This window comes from Staurois parvus, unplaced genomic scaffold (assembly GCF_062004578.1).
Source record: "Staurois parvus isolate SC_StPar_1 unplaced genomic scaffold, SC_StPar_1.0 ptg000090l, whole genome shotgun sequence".
Lineage (NCBI taxonomy): Eukaryota > Metazoa > Chordata > Amphibia > Anura > Ranidae > Staurois > Staurois parvus.
In genome coordinates this window covers 9,690,250-9,712,641 of record NW_028317886.1, presented here as the reverse complement: position 1 = coordinate 9,712,641, position 22,392 = coordinate 9,690,250, and positions in this window count along the sequence as shown.

Here is a 22,392-nt window from a genome sequence, read left to right as displayed (position 1 = left end):
ATCCTCTGTGGGAGACCAAAACGTGAAAATACATGATTTATGAGCAATGCAGCACATGTCTCGGAGCTATTATTCGGTGCTGGTATACATTCGACATACTTGGTGAATAAACATGTAACTGTTAACATATACCGATTTCCTCATGAAGATTTTGTTACGGGCCCAATAAAATCCATTTGAAGGTCTGACCAAGGCATACATATCCCCCTTTTCTGGAGAGGTGCTCTATGAGTTGGTTTGGTAGGTTGAAATTGGGGACATATTAGGCAACCTTGGCAGTACTCCTTCACATCACGTAACATATGAGGTCAGTAGGCATAATCCCGCAGGATCTCATACGTGATTTTCTCTCCACGATGCCCGGAAGTAGGAGCATCATGGGCATGCTGTAGCATCAAACCTCTAAATTTAAGTGGGACGACCCATTGTTGTACGCCACCCTTTGAGGTTCGTATCAACAATCCCTGGTACAGTGAGAATTGGGATTTGGATTTCATTAAGATACGTAAATCCTCTTTCCCACTACATACTTCCTTATTTATGGGATTTTGGTTGGGATCTTCTATATGACTATAAAACAAGCCAATTATTGGGTCTTCTTTTTGGGCAGTAATTAAATCTTCACTAGGAGAATTGTGACTCCATTGTAATACATTTGGATCACCAGCTGTTCTGGCCTGTTGCCTGGTGATGGCTTCAACCTGTACGGTACCTAAAAGATGATCGATGTCTAATAATTTACCGGTGATTGCCCCTTCCTTGGCTAGAGAATCGGCCAGATCGTTCCCTTCTTTCTCGGCACCTAGAACCTTTGAGTGGCCTTTGGTCTTCTTGAAGTGAAGGGTGATATCATTGGACCTTACCAGTTCATCGATGTGACAAAAGAGCTTACCATGTTTCACGGGTTTGTGATTACTCTTGTTCATGTTGTTTCGCTTCCACCTAGGGAAATACTCCACAAAACTATTCCTGACATGATTGGAATCGGTTACGATGGCACATTCTTTAATGTTGAACTCTATAGCCATCTCAACTGCTCTAAGGATTGCAGTAAGTTCAGCAACCTGACTGCTTTTTGGTCCAAGTTTGTATCCCACAGAAATTGGGGTGACACCTTGGGTCCAAACGATTCCAATACCTGCCACTAGTTGGAGCTGTTCCCCATACTTGTGATGAAAAGCACAACCATCCACATATACACACGGCAGCTGTTTACAGTATTCTTCATCATAAACCTTGTAGGGAGAGAACAGTTGTTCTTCCAAAAAATCAGTGTCCGGGGCCTCCATAGCAGGCGTAGTTGCGGAACAATCATGGAGCTCGGCTAGGCCCTGGGCTACTGGACTTTCCTTGTTCTGTTTATAACAAATTTCAAGAGGCCACCCCTGCAAAGACAAAGTCCAAGCAGTGATGCGGCTATTAGACACATTTCCTCCCCTGATACGTTCACTCTTTAAATACTGTAAAGGCTGGTGTGCCGTTTCAACAATGATTCTCTCTCCTTGAATGTAACTGCGGAAATTCTGTAATGCCCACACGGTGGACAATAGAGCTTTTTCACAGTTACTGAATTTTACCTCTACCGGGGACAAAGTTTTACTGGCATAGGCAATCACCTTACTGACATCATCTCGTTTCTGGTAAAGAACGGAACTCATACTTACCTGCGTAAATCCTGTCTCTAGATAGAAGCTCTTACCCCCTTCAGGATATCCGAGACACGGGGCTTGTGTGAGACGTTCCTTTAACTCCTTCATGGCGTCCTGTTTCTTACCCCACGACCATTCGACATCTTTCTTCAGTAGGTGAAGCAACGGCTTGCTTATCTCGGCGTAATTATCAATAAATGTACGCGAGTAGTTTACCATACCTAGGAATGATCTCAATTCTTTAAGGTTAGTAGGGACTTTACAGTTCAGAACCGCCTCAACCTTCTTCTTTTGTGGGTTCAAACCTTCAGCAGTAACTTCATGGCCTAGGAAGTTTACCTTTGTGCGACACCACTGGGCTTTTTGTAAGGACAGTTTAACTCCTGCTGCTTTTAATTGGCCCAAAACATGTCGAAGTTCTGTAATATGCTTGGCCATATCAGTACTTTTGACCAGGATATCGTCCACATATGCCAACGTCCCCCTTTCGAAGGCGTCTGGCATGGCCTTGTGCATGAACAGTGCAAATTCATGTTCGGAATTTATGAATCCGAAAGGCATTTGCACCCAGCAATACTGTCGATTTCCAAAACTGAAGGCCAGTTTGTATTGGTCTTCCTCACTCACCTTAATGGTCCAATACCCCTGTGCACAATCCAAGGCTGTAAAAACTTGGGATCCTTGGAGCTGGGCTAGACACTGGTCTATGTATGGGACAGGCCATCCTGACATGTACACATGTTTGTTCAGCTGACGGAGGTCAGCGCACAACCGCCATTGTCCATTGGGTTTTAAAATACCCAGGATTGGGTGGTTATAGGAGCTGTGGATGGGCCTAATTATTCCCCTTTCATGTAACTTCCTGATAATCTCAGCTAGAGATTCATAGGAAGCTAATGGTAACCTATACTGTCTTACGAATACTGGTGGGGCATCTGGATCTGTTTGGATCCTAGCGATGTGTAGGTCAGTAGTCCCACAATCGTAAGAATCCTTGGCACAGATCTCTTGGAATTCAAGGAGAAGCTCTCGGAGCAATTGTTGGTCGAGATCATTGGAACACGCATCAGCGAGGATTATCATCTCTTCAACTAACTCCTTGAATCCAGGAAAGCTTTCTGGCTGACCTATCTCATATGCCTCTTTAAGTTTTGTGGTGAGGTCATTCGGCATGTGATGTGTGTGTTCTCCTGCCATCCAGGTTCTTTGGGGTACTCTTGTTCTTTGATTGGGTGATCAAAGACAATTGATGTCTCTTCGATTCGACAGGTACCATCTTTAGAATCGAACGGATAAATGGACTCTATGGTGAAAATACCCTCTGGTAATGAATGGAATGTTTGTTCAATTAATTGTTCCTCCGATAAATATTCATCGGGGATGAGTCCAATCACCTGGTTAGTGACCCCAAAGCTGTAATATTCAGTCTCTACCGCTAGACCAATAAGGGTCTCTTTGGGTAAGACGATGTCCTGATTGGACAGATTATGTATGTAAATGTACATTGGGGACTGATGTGTGTTGACTAGGGGCGTGTGTGTAATGTTCAGTCCCTCCCCCTGCATTTTATGGGAGAGACATACTAATGCATCTGACCCCTTCAGTCTATGTCTCTTTTTAACTTGGATGGGGAGTATAAAATTATTTATGCCCTTAGGAATGGTAATCCTCTGGGCTACCTGGACTTCAACAGCATAAGGCATCTGTTGCTGGGATTTTAGAGCTAAGTCCAGATTTTGGTATTTCTCGGGGTCCCCCTTTAGTCGACTCCATAGACAGTCATTAATTAGGTCGACTTGCATTGCAAATCGATGTAACACATCGTTGCCAAAATAAATTTTAGTTTGGGGATTATCCAAGACTAGGAACACATGGGTGGCTGTTTTGTTTCCTACAGTGATGTTTAAGAGACACCTGGCTATTGATATGTAAACATCAGAGTCATCAATGGAGTCTGAAATCCAATGACGCTGAGGCGTGGAGAAACGGATCATTTCCATTTCGGTCAGGTGTTTTATCAGCCCATGGCTTACAAAGCTGTGTTCCTGTCTCAAATCTAGTTTGGCATATTTTGACCTATTAAGACCATTTATCCGGATGGGGATAAACAAGTCGCTGTTAACCCTTTCAATACTTGTCAAGAATTGGGTGTGATCTCCCCCTTTCCTTGGTTTATCCTCCTGATGAAAAGATATCGTAAGGATGTCATCTTGGAGGGAAATATCTTTTATTTTATCTGGGGGAATTCTAAAAATGTTCTGATAGGGTTATGGTCATCAGGTTTGATAACCGTTACATCAGGAAGTTGACTATTCCTGAAATGGATTTCTAATGATCCAGGCCTTTCTTCCACCAGGTGGCAGTGTTGTCGGGAATGGGGAGTTTTAAGTTTCCCATATGTAATCGGGGTATTTACCTGTGACCACAGTACTTGGTTCACACAGTCAACTATTGTGTTCTGCCTTTTTAGAAAGTCCATCCCAATTATCATGTGGTGCTGGGATATGCTGGCAATGATGATGGGGTGTCTCAATTCCTTGTTACCCAGTTTCAGTTTAAGCCAGGCGGTACCCATGACTTGTAAAGGGTCTCCACCTACACCAATTAATGAGCTGTCAAAGCTTTTAAGTCTTGGCTTGGTGGGCATGACATTCGCCACTTTATTAAAATGTTCCTGTGACATGATGGTTGCTTGGGATCCAGTGTCTATTAGGCCGACAATAGAAAGATCACTGGCATCCTGCACCTGCACCGTGGCATAATATCTCCCATCAGATTCAGTCAGCTCACACATGAAATTAGCGTGGTTGAAGATCTGTGGGCCCTTCAATGACATATGACTGGCTCTTATCTCACCGCATGTGGTGGACACATCACCCTTATCCTCCCTGGTGGGATTCTTGGACTGTTTCAAGACAGAAGCACAACTAGAAGTTGGTGCTCCGTCTGGCTTGTCAATCCCGACGACTTCCGATGCCGCGACTATATTAGGGGCAATAGATGGACACTGAAAAACAGGAGAATCGTTAATAACCAACAACTGGTCCCCCTTTGCCTGAGAACTAGATTCTCCATTAGTAGGCGTGTCAGGGATGGGACACACATCTCCTGTCATTTGACTCAGTGTTCTCCCCTGTTGGTTTAAGGCTTGGTTGCCTGTTAATTCGGTGACCCTTGGTTGGTCACAGGAGCTGCTCCTAAAAAAAGATTGGATGAAAATTTAGTGACAAGCCTGTCCATTTGTTCAGCCATTTTGCTGACCTGTGCCTCTATTTGCCCAATACGCTCAGAGGAGTCATTCTGTTGATTCTCCCTTTTCCTATACTTACGCTTGTATTTTGGACGGGACTGGTAATGAGATTCAGAGTCAGAACTACTGCTCTGGTCCCGACGCCATTTTTCTCTCTGAGGTTTCGGGGTCTCCCTGTCATTAAGGGGAGCCTGGGGTACTGTATCCCCCCTTTGAGCTTGAGGGTGTTCTTGGCGTGGAGGAAATCTTTGGAAGTCAGAGTTCTTATTAAAATTGGGATTCTTATTGTAATTATGGTTCCTATTGAAATTGGGGTTCCCATAAAAATTCCCATGTTGTTCTTGGCGAGGATAATAGAACCTCCGAGGATACCATTGCCCCCTTTGATTCTCATCGCTGTACTGACCCTTACCATACTTTTTATTCTCATTTCCACTACCGTAGTTCCCTGGCTTTTGTCTATCCTTCCTCACCCACTGGTTTTGGGGTGCAAAGTTATGGACCTCCTTTACTTGCTGGGTTTGAGGTACAAATCTAGGGGAACCATTGGTTTTACCCCCACGGACTACTTCCGCATATGATTTCTTCTCCGCCTGCAAATTTGGATTTGGAGGGGAAACGGTAGTGGCTACTACTATCTTGGGACTATTCTTGGGTTCTCTTTTTATCCCGCCCTCACTGGACTGTTGGATTGAGAACAAATAGTCACTCTCTCTCACCAACCAATCAAGAGAGCGTCCCTTTCTGTAATCCTTTGCAAGTCCCAATTTTATGTAAGCAGGTAGTGCTTCATAAAATAAGGTCTTGAATTCTGGCTGGTCAAGATTGGAATCCTTTTCAGCCAGAAAATAGGCATTTCTGAGGACAGCCAGAAATTCTGCAGGGCTTTGGTGAGGACCACACTTTAAATTGTAGGCCGCAGCCTTGGCAGAGGTTACAGTTATATAAGGCCCAAATTCCATGTGGCACTTATGTTTAACCTCTCTCCAGGACTGATTGGAATAGGTCCTCAAGGTATCAAAGAATTGCCGGTATTTCTCTTCAAATACCCATGGCAGCAATTCTATTTTGGTGTGGTCATCTCTAATGCCCAGAATTTCTAACGTCTGTTCGTATGTTTTCATATGTTCGGTGATCTCGAGGGACCCTTTCTTAGTAAACATAGGAACAGTGTCCTTCAGGAACTTAATGACTTTTGGGGTGTCATATCTCCTGAATGACCCCTGGGATTTCCTTTCTTGCCTATATGAAACCTCATACTTTTCTTCTGAGCGCTCTGGAGTGCATCTTGGAAGCCTAGGGGCCGACCGATATTCTGTCTCTGCCTCACTATCAGGTACTTCACTGTGATGCGGGTATCCCCGCCCATCAGCCTCCTGCTTGACTGGGTTGGTCCAGTTTTGGACCCCAGAATTTATTTGGGCTGTCAACCTCATAATCTGCTCCTCCAGAGTTTTCTGCTCAGATCTTATCAATGCAAATTCTGACTGGTCATGCTTATCCCCTGGGTGAACTTTAATTCCAACAGGAGATAACTTTTCTGATCTGAAGTACTCCACTTCATCTTTTAAATCCTGATATTTCTTTTGAAATTGTTTCAACTCCTGAAAATTTCTTTCATACAGGTCTTGAGCACTTTGAAAGTCTTTGACCAATCTATCTTGATATTCCTTGGATTCGTCTAAACGAATACCGGCATGACCAAGCTTCCCTTTCAAAGACTCAATGTCCTGATTTCTGCTTTCCAACAAGAGGCGGGCTTCTGACAATTTTTCCCTTAAAGTTATGGTTTGCTGGGCAGCTCCATTGCTCATGAACCATAACATGGGCCAGGCTTTTAGGAGAAGTCTGTCACGGCTTTTATTACTTTCTGTTTTAGCAAAGGCAAATAAAAACTCGACCACCCGACCCTTTTGGTTGAACAGGTCCTCAAATGTGCTCATAGCCTGCTTTTTTCTCTGCATTCACCAATTCATCATTGTTATCCCCTAAAGCTAATCTCTGGTGGAGATAATTTATTACTGCACCTTCAACATACTTCTGCCAAGTATCGTAGGCTTTTCGGGCTGGCCTAGGGGTTCCCCCCTCAATATCTTGGGCCGCCAAATTTTCCTCGCTATACTTGGAAGATGTGGATCCGTGATTACTGGATGCCATTTTGATATAAAATATATGTTTGACAAAGTGTACAAATATACAATCACCAGTGCGTTTTGTATTATGGTACGATTTCTATGGATTTCAGCAGTGCCTCCAAATTTATCCTGTGGTGGTTTATGTAAGGATTTATTCTACTTATAAAGGGTGGTGTCCCTTTCCCTTAGATGAAATATTACAGTGCCTCCAGCCGTTAAAAATACGGCAAATATTTAGTAAACCAATAATTTGGACACCTTGATAATTTGATCACCACTTATTATTAGACCTTGAATTCTTTTAGCCAGTATGATTTCGTACCATACCCACAAAATTTGCCTTATAATAGATAAATATAAAAATTTATTTATGTACAAAAATTATATATAAACACAAAACGCAAAAGACTGGTGATGAATGAATATTGATACACACGGTCAAAGATATACTATACCAATATCATACACAATATAAGGTTTCTAAATAATGAAATAATATAACAATCTTTTTCTAGATGATGATGATTATTAAAAATTAAATTTAGTAATAACTAATAATTTAGAGTATCTCAGAGGTTATATTCTCACAAAACGTGGCCATAGGATTGGAAGAAGATATTCTCTGATAAATTATACTCTAATTATTAATATTTAATAATTTATGAAATATGAAAAATTTGTAATATTGATACCAACAATATCTAACAGTAATACGGAATCCCTCTATATATATATATCCACCCAATACAGCTGTGATACACTAAGGTAATTCTTATTACTCTACACAACAGATAAAATATGCAATACAAAATTAAATGGACAGTCTCACCACACCCAGATCTAGGAATATGACACCTCCCAGTGGATCCAATTGGCAATGGAACGCCTTCAGAATGATGACCACAGGGGAAAGTGAGATAGAGTTCAATAGTGTGGGAGAATGTAGGAAGTTAGAAGTACAGAGATTTAGAAATTTAGTAAAGTTTTGGAAGTTTGAAAAGATGGAAGAGTTGATAGACAGCAGAGATGGATTTCAGTCTTCAGATTTCTTCAGTCAGTTGTTCCTTTTTTTCAATGAGGTTTTCTTTCAATGAGTTTTTTCTTAGTGAGGTATTTTTAAATCAGGTGCATGGGTTTTTATACCAACTAAACTATTGTTCTAAGAGACCCTCCCACCAGGCTTTTTGATTGGCTGGTTGAGAAATGTATGTATTTAATCTATCTCTCACCTGTCCACTAAGTGGCGGTCAGAGCTCATAGAACAATTTGAGTATTTGTGATGACTCACACCTCGGGTGGAACTCAAGGTGATTTCAGGTATTAACTATATGTCTTATCCTAGATATATATAGTTGATCATACCTATAATGTTCTAAATAGGAACCATGGAATATCTGTGTATGTTCAGTTATTTATCTCTCTGAGATACAACTTGTGTGAAAGCATTTGTTTCCTGATAAGACATACAACTAATGCTAATTCACAATATATCTTATTTTTTTCTCATCTCAATACTCAAGTTAGTGATATACAATCCCCATTCAGCTGAATATTTTGTGGTGTGTGAAACAGATTCTTTATAACATCCATTTGATAGTATGCTTTTTAGTAATATCTCTGTGGGTAGATATATTCAATTCTTAGCCTTAAATGTCCTGAATTTAACCTTTTTTGTTTCAGAATCAAACATTCCCATAGGTAGGAAAAACCCTCTGTTTACCTGGCTATTGTGTTGGAGTCAGAGTAAACAGACATTTATACTTTCAACCTTAGTGGATAATAGCATATTGTGATAGTTCGAGAGGTTTGTTGGTTCATTACACTTTGCAAGGTTCTAGGCAAACTTTCAACCAGTTGAGTTTACGTCTCATTATTGTTCATGTGTTATGACTTAATGTTTGAAGGTTGAAGTCCTATTTGGCTGTCTATTTAACTTTTGTAGACGTCTTCCACTCAACCCCAATATATAAACAGTATTTGTTGACAGTCCAAACAGTCTTATTGTCTTGGAAAAAGCTCACTTCACTCATTATGTACATTTCTTAACTGGATGGTCATTCGACTTTCCAACCAAGACAAGTTAACCCTTAACAGACAGCTAGGCTGGGTTATTGTCAGATAAAGTCATGTTTTTGATACATAATTTCAAAAGGTCCACAACACTCCTCCAAGCTGGAGATAACCACAGCCTGTTGCTCCACCAGAGCGCTGCCATGTGCTGGGCTCACTCTCAACATCTCAGACTCCGCAATCCACAAGCTGCCCCTGATCATTCCCAGTGACAACATCATTTTGACACTCCATGCCAACATCACTTTTGTGAGTCACAGAAAAAGTCTCTGCTGTATACACACCCTTATCTATAGGCTGTTCTATAGATCCTCCTGCTGGCACAGCAGAAACAGTGTCCACCTTATTTTTTTGCATAAAAACCTCATCTATCAACGAGATTAGCCTTTTACCCCAACTATCCCAATCCATTGTATATGTGCTCAATTCGCCAGTGCTCCTCAGCACCGATCCATCCGCCCAAGGAGACACATAAGAATAGACGGGCTTAGTTGCAGATACATTGCACAAATCACTCTGGATCACATCAGACTTGGGTAACACCTGTTTTCCCACTGCAGGTTGCAATACCTCACATCCAGGCTGCATTAACCCGCTGTTCACCTGAACACTTTCAGTATTGTTAGACTGCACCAACACACTCCTATGACAAGGTGCAGTTCCACTCTGCTCCACCAGAGTGATATCGCAGTTGTCCAGGGCAACCTCCGGCTCCATTACACGGAGAGCCCTGGAGATATCCAAGGACACCTGTGCTGTCTTACCACCAGTTGCTATGGGAAATGACCCATCTTTAATTACAGCTTTTGCACTGCAAGAGCTTAGGGTTTTCCCAACAGCAGAACATTTCACATCATCAACAACATCAGCATTTGTAGCTCTTGTGGGCTGTACTAGCCCACTACCAACCTGTGACAGGCACATATTAGTGACATCACTTTCTTTTTGAGAAGCAGGCACAGGTTTTACTTTAACCCCTACCTCCCCACTGTACAAAGGTACTGCACAGGGAAAAGTCACTTTCAAAAGCACATTCAGTGGCCCAACTAACTGGGGTCACTCCTACATCAGAATGGACAGTCTCATAACCAGTCCTTCTCAACATGACAGTCCCAGCCATGGTTTTATCACACACAGTCTTACCCACCACAGTAGTAGGTGTCACCATCTTCATTTGCAGTTGAGGATGTGTTTATGAGACGACGCACTCACTTTCCTTGGCAACTTTTCCTTTGCCCCAAGGTGAAGTAACAGACGCCCTCATAGGCTCCATGGACTCTCTGGCACCCCCTGCAGGCCCAACAGGAACTCTCTCCCTGTTGCCAGAGGTAGTTGCCGACATTTTAAAACAAGAATCTGGGCTTGCAGTTGTAGATATTTGCCCAATATCAGCAGTATTCCAGAGTCTGGGACAGTAAAAGATCCCATGCCCCCACTGACCACATTCCACGCAGGGTATATTTCTACACTTCTCTTTATTGGGATACTGAGCCACATCTCCAATGCAGCTCCTCCTTCCAGGCAATATTTTTTCTCTGGTCACCATGGGAGATTGCACTCTCTAAGCAGAACTTCGCTGGCTAACACGCTGTATTGGCTCCTCTTTATGCCACTTGCCATGATCCTTGTACGACATAGCCCCCTGTACACAGACAGCCCGACTGGCCTACTCTGTGTTGCTATGGGCCTTCACTCTTGGTCCTGGCCTCTGGTCAGCCCCTCTCCTTGCACATAGCATAGGCTTCTCTCTGCTGGACCCTCATTCAAGCCGTGACACATTCACATTTTTCACAACAGCTACTGGTTTAACTGCAGCAGCGTTGCCATGGGTGACAACACCCCTCTCCCAGGTACGGACATCCTGCAGCTCTCTCCTTGCGCTAAAGGTTGGCTTGCTTTCCTCTTTAGGTTGGTTCAATGCTGCCAGGTGCCGCTTGCACCAGTCCACAGCAGATTCACCCACATTTAAATTTCCCGGCTTGGCTGGGGCATGCGGTATATAACCCCCTAGCCACAGGGCTCTCTCATTTCAGCAAACATTGCCTCCTTTTTCTGTTTTGACCGTCCCATCTTTGCAGTCATGCACACAGCAGTGTGTTAGACAGTTCAGCAACACCATGGAACACTGTCTCTTTAAGGCAAAGTCCTTTTCTTTAGCAGGTTCTCCTCACCTGCACACACAGATAGTGCAGACTTATGCACCGGGATCACCAATTCTGTCCACGGCATCCGCCACCATATGTGGGCACTCGATTCAAATGGTAGAGCTTCGTTAAACGCACACAGCAACTCGCTTTCTTTTTAAGGCCTTTTTAGCCCACTTTTTTTTAAAGAAAATGTTCCACAAAGCTTCCCACACAGGGGTATTCACTATCAATATAAACAAAATTCAGCCTCCTGGCTCTCTGATATAAACACTCTTCCACTGGCCTTCCTCTTCAGGCTTACGTCTGTCTCCTGCAGACTCTTTCAAAAATATGGCTCTCGCACACAGCTGGCCACTAGCAGCCCCTTGCTGCTTTTGGCTTCCACCTCTCCTAGGTGGAGCCCTCCTGACTCCTGTCTTCCAGGTGGAGCCCTCCTGACTCTTATCTGCCGGGGTGGAGCCCAGAACCTTGGTCCTGACTCTATGAAAAGGCCCGCACACACCTGTGCAATCAGTATCCTGGCCATTTCCAAAACCTGGTCCCAGGATTGGAGATTTCATCCCTCCCAGATCTCTTTGAAATCTCCAGGCTCCAGATCCCAAAATGGACCTTACAAACAAAGGAGGAAAGTGAAAAGCCACTTTCCTCCGTATTAAACACTTACCCTGGAGCCCCTCAACCTGCCTTGTTGAGAATCCTGGGTGACAGATCGCCACACTGTCTATATATAATATATATAAATATATATATATATATATATATATATATATATATATATATATATATAGTGTGTGTGTGTGTATGTAGTAGGAGCTCCAGGAATACTGTCCAGGTCTTTGCCTTGCAACCAGGCACATAGGTTAATTCACACAATGCTTCAATAACCAGTCTATGGGTTTTGTTTTTGGAGAACTTGGATATGGATGGGGAATTAGGTGGGACAGAAACTATGTACAGTTGAGGACTTTAAATATTCTTTTGGGTAAGCTATGGCAAAGTCCGTGCTTGGCGCAAACATTGAACTTCAGCTTTAAGGCAGATATAGTAGTAAATTGAACAGAGTCTGTTTAAGTAGAAAATTAAGTGGACAGAGCTCTTTAAAACACTTAGAGCATATTGTGCAGGAGCATTGTTGTGGGGGAAAATCCACTTGCCAGGCCAGAGTTCCAGTCTTTTCCTCCAAACAGATTCCCAAAATTTTCAAGTAACAATGTTAGTTGACCATTGTACCATGTTCTATGAACCCATAATGAACTATCCCCTTTGTGATAAAGCACACTAGCATGGTTTTGAACTGAGAATGAGATGTGTGCTTCGGGTGAGGTGAATACTTTTTCCACTGCATGTTCTTGTGTTTTTTGTTTCCAGCTCATACTGGAAATGCCATGTTTCATCACTTGTAATAACCCTATCAAACATTTCTTCCCAGATCTGGACCAGGGCATCACTGAGCTCCTGGGCAGTCTGAGGTGCAACCTGGCATTGTCGGATGGACCGAAAAATGATATCCCAGAGGTGTTCTATTGGATTTAGGTCAGGCGAGCGTGGGGGCCATTCAATGGTATCAATTCCTTCATCCTGCAGGAACTGTCTGCATACTCTCGCCACATGTGGCCGGGCATTGTCGTGCACCAGGAGGAACCCAGGACTCGCTGCACCAGCGTAGGGTCTGGCAATGGGTCCAAGGATTTCATCCTGATACCTAATGGCAGTCAGGGAGCATTGTCTAGCCTGTTGAGGTCTGTGCGTTCTTCCATGGATATGCCTCCCCAGACCATCACTGACTTACCACCAAAACTGTCATCAGAACAATGTTACAGGCAGCATAATGTTCTCCACTGCTTTGCCAGACCTGTTCATGTCTGTCAAATGTGCTCAGGGTGAACCTGATCTCATCTGTGAAAAGCACAGAGCGACAGTGGGGGACCTGTCAATTCTGGTGTTCAAATAGCAAATGCCAATTGAGCTGTATGGTGCTGGGAAGTGCACACAGGGCCATCAGGCCACCCTCATGAAGACTGTTGCTGATTGGTCAGAGACATTCACACCAGTGGCGTGCTGGAGATCATTTTGTAGGGCTCGGGCAGTGCTCATCCTGTTCCTCTTTGTACAAAGAAGCAGATACAGGTCCTGCTGATGAGTTAAGAACCTTCTACAGTCCTGTCTGTGACGATCGCAATGTCGGACCCCAGACCTTCTCACCAAACTTGTGACCGAAGGATTAGCTAATCTAAAACCGCAATGTCATGTGCGTAACAATGCCACGCCCAGCTGCACCCTGCACAATGATTTTCCAGCTCACTGGACCACAAATCGATGTACCGGCAGCCTGATTGCGATTGTTACTGGGTCAGGTTAATTATGCAATTAACCCTTCGCACTGCCACCACCTCCTTTTTTGTACAGAGAAAGAGGAAACTTGGCAATATCAGCAATAACACTAGGATGATTGGATAATCGTCTGTATACCACGTCACCGCAAACAAGTTATACAGAGGGTTAAACACACATCGTAGCGCTCTTCAGTGGCAGGAATTTGAAAGTTGCATTAAAGAGCTATAGAAACAGTTCAACACTTTCAACAAGAAAAGATTTATTACTAAAAGGTCAAAAGGGTGCAATAAAAATATTTACAGAAAAAAGATGTAACCAATATATATATAAATACACAGAGAGCAATAACACAGCAAGGAAGTAACAGAAGTTTAAAGAGGTAGAGTACTTGCCAAAAGTCCTTGGTTAAGCAGATCAAGTTTCAGAGCAAAAGGGCACCGTCTCCCAAGTTGGTTCTGATGTTAAAATGGAGAATTCTTCAACTTCCACTCTTAGGCCTGACAGCTTATTTTGTAGTCCCCCAGCAGGGGGTGTCTCTGAAGCCAAGGACGAATACCTCATTTGGGGAGGGGTGTCAAGGTGGAGACCCAAACTAGAACCAAAATCTCTCGTAGCTTATATTTTGGCTCATAACTCCTAGGCACAAGTAACCTTCCACCCGCGGGTAGATTAATATGCAGACGCATCTGAGGAATGGTTAGATATGAAATATGAAATACATACTTGAATGGTTCAAGAGATGTAATTTTCTGCTTTCGTATATATTGCCAAGGAGTGTGACATATCAAACGGTTTGTCTGATCACTGATTTCACAGTTTCTTGGACAGCCCGGCACCCAGCTCAGAGAGGTTTTATAGCCGGAGCTTCTGCTGTGCTCTGGCCTGCCTGTGACACTTCCAACACACACACCGACCACATGTCACTGTGGATCTCAGAGAAGGAGGGGGATGAGGAGATATTTGTACAAGATGGATGATCCTTGGCCAAGATGGAGGTTGGAGCAAAATGGTTGAACCGCGTCCATCTCTCCTAGAGTAACTGCCTATCTCCTGGAATTTTCTCCATGCTCTTGAAACTGTGCTGCGAGACACAGCAAACCTTTTGGTAATGGCATGTATTGATGTGCCATCCTGGAGGAGTTGGACTGCCTGTGCAACTTCTGTAGGGTCCAGATATCGCCTCATGCTATCAGTAGTGACACTGACCCTAGCCAAATGCAAACCTAGTAAAAAACAGTCAGAAAAGATGAGTAGGGGGAAAAATGTCAGTGGCCATTCCTGTAAAACCATTCCTGTTTTGGGGGTTGTCTCATTGTTGCCCATCTAGTGCACCTGTTGTTAATTTCATTAACACCAAAGCAGCTGAAACTGCTTAACAATCCCCTCTGCTACTTAACTGACCAGATCAATATCCCAGGAGTTTAATTGACTTGATGCTATATGAATATGAGTGTTCATTTAACTTTTTGAACTTTTTGAGCAGTGTATATAGGTTCCTTTTAATATCTTTCTAATTGTTATCCCAGTAAAGTGTCCAAAAATGTTGGCATGTTTCTATTTAAACAACAGTTTAACAAACGTTTTCACAGTCTCTTTACTTACCAGCAGATTACCAAAACAAGCAGAAGTTGCCTGAAGAAACATTGTGAAGAAACCCAACACATTTTAACCAGCAAAACAGAACAGTAAGATAACATTTCCAGAATAAAGGTGCATAATATCCCCTTTTTGGGGACTTCACAGTCCCTCAATAACTTCTGTGGCTAGCCAATTACCAAAACATGGCAACTAAGTTTGGGAAAAATCTTACAGCAAAAAATTGATGTTTTGTCAGCCTTGCCAAGCAAGATGCCACTAAAAAAGACAATTTCTAAGTAAGTTAGTAGCCATACAGGAATACAAATCCTCACCAACCAATAAAATAGATGAAATAAAGTTGGATGTCGGTCTGAGATAAGACTTCCAGAATTTGCAGGAGCACACCTTTTGAAGCAGATAACAGAATCATCATTCTGGAAGAATAATTCATACCAGCCTTATCTCATACAACGTTATTTCCATCTGCTTTCTTTCTCTATGAAGATTAAATTAGATGGCCCTTAAAAGTCATGTTGAGCAACTAGCTTAGGCAATGAATTTACATGAGCTGCAATATATTGGCAGAATTATTTTTAACTGTAGTAACCAGAAAACGTTAGAACCTTAACAAGAGTTGAAGACAATGCAAGCATCTGCAGTCCAGAAAGCTTAATTTATGAAAGTGGTAAATGGAAGTATGCAAGCAATGCTATCAAATGTTATTTTTCTAGTGCAAGTTAGGAAACTAGAACTAACATTGTTTTTAATATATTACCCACTCATTCCTGTGCTGGAGGTGTCCTATTTCTCTTCCAGGTTAACATTGACTATTTAGCACATTACTAAAAACAAAGTTAGTGAAAATCCCATTTTTAAAATTAGGTGTTTTATAGTTATTCCATATATAGTGAATATTGTGTTTTATTAAGATGGTAGGGGCTGATCCTGTGTTTGTCTATCTGCTACAGCAATTAGGTGGAGGTGCTCATTATTAGAAATGTTTATTTTGCATTAGGGGGAATAGAGCAGGAATGGTCCCCCCACCTATATTAAACGAAAAGAATCAGGGCTCCATAGTTTGGGTTGGGATCCTAGAATTTCATCATGGAGATCTTGCTTTTTGGAGTTCTAGAAAGTATTGGATGATTCAATGCACCACCATCTATCTGTTAGTGAACTATCCGTTTTAGAAGACTGAAACTTGAAGGTCAAACAATCCCTGGAGAGTTGTAGACATAGTATACAGTGAGAACTATTGAAGGTTTAGGAGTGTCACATGAAGAGTTGATGCACATTAATTAATCTTGTTGCTATAGCAAAAAAGGTTTCAGCCAGAATTTCTTTGCCTTTATTATAAAATGAAGGCCAGATACAGTATGTACGTAGATAGAGCATGTATTCATACAACACATATTTTATATTTGAATTCTTTTGGTACATATTTTATTTTTAGGCTCCATGCACACTGACTTAAACTGGCCTGTAGAAGCAACTAATGTTATCCTATATGTCCATACACATTAGGTAGTCTAGAGGTGTTTTTTTTAATCTCAACCTTTAGAGGTAGAAAAAATACCCTTATGTTTTTTGTGTTTTTGACAGAGTTTTTCGGGCAGAAAAAAAAGCTAAATGCTAGTACAAAAAACACCCAGTGTTTTTTTGTTTTTTTTTCTGGCATTTATTTAAGCCAGTTTGCATGAGGCTTATTGAGTATTTCAAGAAGGATAAGTCAGTAATGATAGCCTCCATACTTCCTGTCAGGAATGGACTGGCCAGCAATGGTGGGACTCACCTGCCTTATGGGCTGCAGTACCAGGGCTGGCCAGCGGGTGCTCCCAGCAATCAGAGACTCAACCTTGCAGCCAGCCAAACACCTGCAACTGCTTATACTGGTGTATTTAAGGGATGGCCAGACCTGCAGACTCTGCCTTGGTGTGTGTTTCTCCTGGGCCCTGTATCCTGTTCCTGCTCCCTGTTCCTGTTCCTGTCTGATTCATTGCTGACCCTGCTCTGATCCCTGGCTTTGTCTGACCATTCTCCTGCTCCTGATCCCTGGCTTTGTCTGACCATTCTCCTGCTCCTGATCCCTGGCTTTGTCTGCCCATTCTCCTGCTCCTGATCCCTGGCTTTGTCTGCCCATTCTCCTGCTCCTGATCCCTGGCTTTGTCTGCCCATTCTCCTGCTCCTGATCCCTGGCTTTGTCTGCCCATTCTCCTGCTCCTGATCCCTGGCTTTGTCTGCCCATTCTCCTGCTCCTGATCCCTGGCTTTGTCTGCCCATTCTCCTGCTCCTGATCCCTGGCTTTGTCTGACCATTCTCCTGCTCCTGATCCCTGGCTTTGTCTGACCATTCTCCTGCTCCTGATCCCTGGCTTTGTTTGACCATTCTCCTGTTTAACCCCATACGTTCTGACCTCCTGTTGATAATCCCGGCCTGCCTGACGACGCTTGCATTGTATGTACTGTTATCTGTGGGTGGTTTGGTTTGGTTCGTTTGCACTGTGTATGTTTTAGTATTGCACTGCGTTTATGTATTGTTAGTGTTAATAAATTATATTTATAACATATCTGAAGCCTGCGTTTCCCTGCGTCAGTCACATACCTCTGGTCATACCCTGGAGCCCTGACATTACACCAAGGCCAATCCTGACCAGAAGTGGCTGCACAGGGAAGCCATCTTGGCTTGTTGCTGGGAAGGATGGATCTGGATGAGGTTGTGTATTTATATCTGCTAGTGTTTGATGACAGAGAGTATGCTCATCAAACTCTGAAGGAGTATCCCCGGGATGAACTGCTAGAATGTATACGGCTCGCTCATGTTCTAGTAGATCAGGGCACAGAATTCTCTGAGGTGCAGCCATTGATTCAGGTTTGTGCTGAGTTGGTTTCATCTGGTACCCCCGAATGCAGGGATGAATTTTTGCCGCCATTTAGTGCCGACCAGGTAGAGTCCCTGGTATGGTTATTAGAGGATGATGTGGATTTCTTTCTGGAGCGTTATTCTGCATGTTCACCACAGGTATTAAGGGATTGTATAAACGCAGTGCAGTCTTTGGTCAGACAGGCTTTGTGTAAGCTCAGCTTTGTTCAACCCATACTGCAGACATGGACAGATTTGTTGCACCCAGCCTCAGTCAGCTTACAAAAACCCAGTCCTGCTTCTAATCTATTTCCTCAAAGCTCTATTCCTGCATTCCCAACAGCACCTCCTGCCCTGCTATCTACCGCATGTCAGTACCCTGTTCCCACTCGCTGCACCTATCCTGCCTTTAACCCTGTAAAAAAGCCCTCTGTAGTAACTGTTCCCTCCCCTGTTCCATCCTCCAGCTCTTCTCTGTCTCCAGCTGCTCCACCCGTTTGCAGACCTGCGTTTACTTGCAGTGCTCCAGTAGTTAAAACCAGAAAAAAGCAAAAATTCTTTCCAACCAATACCATCCTGCCAGTATCCAAACCGGCGAACCTGCTGTCTGAGAACCTGCCTTCCGTGGTTCAGCCTGGTGCCTCGGCACCCGCCCTTCAGCCTGAGGTCTGTACCCAGCCTGATGCCTGTACCCAGCCTGATGCCTCTACTCAGCCTGATGCCTCTACTCAGCCTGATGCCTCTACTCAGCCTGATGCCTCCACTCAGCCTGATGCCTCTACCCAGCATGATGAACTGATCCAGCCTGATGATCCTATTAGGCCAGTTGACTCGATGCCCGCTGTTGATCCAGACGATCCGGTACCTGATCCGGTGCCCGCTGTCGTGCCAATTGACTCAGAGCCCGCTGTCGTGCCTGGTGATTCGGTGCCCACTGCCTTGCCAGATGACGCGGTGCCCGCTAGCGAGCCAAATGACCTGATGCCTGGTGACCCAGTGCCCGCTGTCATACCTGATGACCCGATGCCCGCTGTCGAGCCAGACAATCCGGTACCTGATGACCCGGTGCCGACTGTCGTGCCAATTGACTCAGAGCCCACTGTCGTGCCTGGTGACTTGGTGCCCACTGCCTTGCCAGATGACCCAGTGCCCGCTGTCGAGCCAAATGACCTGATGCCTGGTGACCCGATGCTCGCTGTCCAGCCAGACGATCCAATGTCTGACCCAGTGCCCGCGGTCATGCCAGTTGACTAGGAGCCCACTGCCTTGCCAGATGACGCGGTGCCCGCTGTCGAGCCAAATGACCTGATGCCTGGTGACCCGATGCCCGCTGTCCAGCCAGACGATCCAATGTCTGACCCAGTGCCAGCGGTCATGCCAGTTGACTCGGAGCCCACTGTCGTGCCTGGTGACTCGGTGCCCGCCGCTCCGCCTGGGGGCCCGAGACCTGTCGCTCCGCCTGGGGGTCCGGTGCCCGCCACTCCGTCTGGGGGCCCGAAACCTGTCGCTCCGCCTGGGGGTCCGGCGCCCGCCGCTCCGCCTGGGGGTCCGGCGCCCGCCACTCCGCCTGGGGGTCCGGCGCCCGCCACTCCGCCTGGGGGCCTGAGACCTGTCGCTCCGCCTGGGGGCCTGAGACCTGTCGCTCCGCCTGGGGGCCTGAGACCTGTCGCTCCGCCTGGGGGCCTGAGACCTGTCGCTCCGCCTGGGGGTCTGGCGCCCGCCGCTCCGCCTGGGGGCCCGAGACCTGTTGCTCCGCCTGGGGGTCCGGCGCCCGCCGCTCCACCTGGGGGCCCGAGACCTGTCGCTCCGCCTGGGGGCCCGATGCCCGTCGCCCCGCCTGGGGGCCCGATGCCCGTCGCCCCGCCTGGTGGCCCGGTGCCCGTCGCCCCGCCTGGTGGCCCGGTGCCCGCCGCTCCGCCTGGTGGCCCGGTGCCCGCCGCTCCGCCTGGTGGTCCGCTGCCTGCCGCTCCACCTGGTGGCCCGCTGCCTGCCGCTTCGCCTGGTGATCCGATGTGCCTCTGCCCGGAGTCCAGCCCGGTGTGCCTCTGCCCAGAGTCCAGCCCGGTGTGCCTCTGCCCGGTGTGCCTCTGCCCGGTGTGCCTCTGCCCGGTGTGCCGCTGCCCGGAGTCCTGCCCGGTGTGCCGCTGCCCGGAGTCCTGCCCAGTGTGCCAGTCTTTGATATCCCGCCAGTTACCAGACCCGGGCGGGGGAACATTTTGCCCAGCTAGGTGTCAGGAATGGACTCAGCCCTGGTGGTGGGACTCACCTGCCGTGTGGGCTGCAGTACCAGAGCTGACCAGCGGGTGCTCTCAGCACTGGTGGTGGGACTCACCTGCCGTATGGGCTGCAGTACCAGAGCTGACCAGCGAGTGCTCTCAGCACTGGTGGTGGGACTCACCTGCCGTGTGGGCTGCAGTACCAGAGGTGACCAGCGGGTGCTCTTAGCAGCCAGAAGCTCACAATCAGCCAAATCTGGGGCTGATTGCAGAAAGGTGTATTTAAGCCATGACCAGGCCTGTGCTCTGGGCCTTGGTGTATGTTTTCCCATGAGCCTCTGTACCTGGTATCCTGTGTTCCTGCTTCGTTGCTGACCCGGCTTGAGTCTGACCTCTGCTGACCGTCTCCTGTTGAACCCCTGGCTTGCCTGACCATCCTTCTGCCTGATCCCCTGTACCGCGCTGTCCGTGAGTTACTGAACCCGGCTTGTGACCTTGACTATTCTCTGCCTGCTCCTTTGGTACCTTGCTGCCCGCACGTTGCTGACTTGGCCCGTCTGACCACGCTAACTACTCTGAAATCCATCCATCCTGCACGGATCCAGCCGTACCTGCACATACCTCTGGCGGATCCCTCTACCACTAGCAGGTGTACTCAGGGGCCGCAACCTGGTTCCTGTCTGCTCCAAGTCCATCCCCACCATCAGGGGCCCTGGTGAATAAGCAGGCTGGGACTTAGACTCCGCGCCCTGGGGAATCCTGTCCTGGGGACCACTAGAGGTACCACCAAATGGTCATTACAGAACCCTACGGCCGGCCTGACTGTTCCACCTCTCCAGCCCTGACTGCGCCTGTGCTCCTGCACCTACTAAGATTAGTGAAAGGTTGGTTTGTTCACTGTGCGTTTATATATATATATATATATATATATATATATATATATAATCTGGGTGGCTAATAATAAACTGTATTATTATACTATACCTGAAACCTGCGTTTCCCTGTGTCAGTCCACACCTTTCTGGTCATTCCTAGATTCCTGACACTAGGACTGTTTGGAGCGTCCTGAGGCCGCTCCTTGAGGGGGGGGGTACTGTCAGAAATGGACTGGCCAGCAATGGTGGGACTCACCTGCCTTATGGGCTGCAGTACCAGGGCTGGCCAGCGGGTGCTCCCAGCAATCAGAGACTCAACCTTGCAGCCAGCCAAACACCTGCAACTGCTTATACTGGTGTATTTAAGGGATGGCCAGACCTGCAGACTCTGCCTTGGTGTTTGTTTCTCCTGGGCCCTGTATCCTGTTCCTGCTCCCTGTTCCTGTTCCTGTCTGATTCGTTGCTGACCCTGCTCTGATCCCTGGCTTTGTCTGACCATTCTCCTGCTCCTGATCCCTGGCTTTGTCTGACCATTCTCCTGCTCCTGATCCCTGGCTTTGTCTGACCATTCTCCTGCTCCTGATCCCTGGCTTTGTCTGACCATTCTCCTGCTCCTGATCCCTGGCTTTGTCTGACCATTCTCCTGCTCCTGATCCCTGGCTTTGTCTGACCATTCTCCTGCTCCTGATCCCTGGCTTTGTCTGCCCATTCTCCTGCTCCTGATCCCTGGCTTTGTCTGACCATTCTCCTGCTCCTGATCCCTGGCTTTGTCTGACCATTCTCCTGCTCCTGATCCCTGGCTTTGTCTGACCATTCTCCTGCTCCTGATCCCTGGCTTTGTCTGACCATTCTCCTGCTCCTGATCCCTGGCTTTGTCTGACCATTCTCCTGCTTAACCCCATACGTTCTGACCTCCTGTTGATAATCCCGGCCTGCCTGACGACGCTTGCATTGTATGTACTGTTATCTGTGGGTGGTTTGGTTTGGTTCGTTTGCACTGTGTATGTTTTAGTATTGCACTGCGTTTATGTATTGTTAGTGTTAATAAATTATATTTATAACATATCTGAAGCCTGCGTTTCCCTGCGTCAGTCACATACCTCTGGTCATACCCTGGAGCCCTGACACTTCCTTACCACAAGCTTAAAAAAGTCATTGCCTACAGGTTCTTGCCTACAGACTTTGAGCTTGTGTTGATGGCATCAGTTTGACATAAACTTAAGAAGCTTTTGAGATCATTCAGAATTAATTGACAGCTGCAGTTGACCTCCTTCTGATC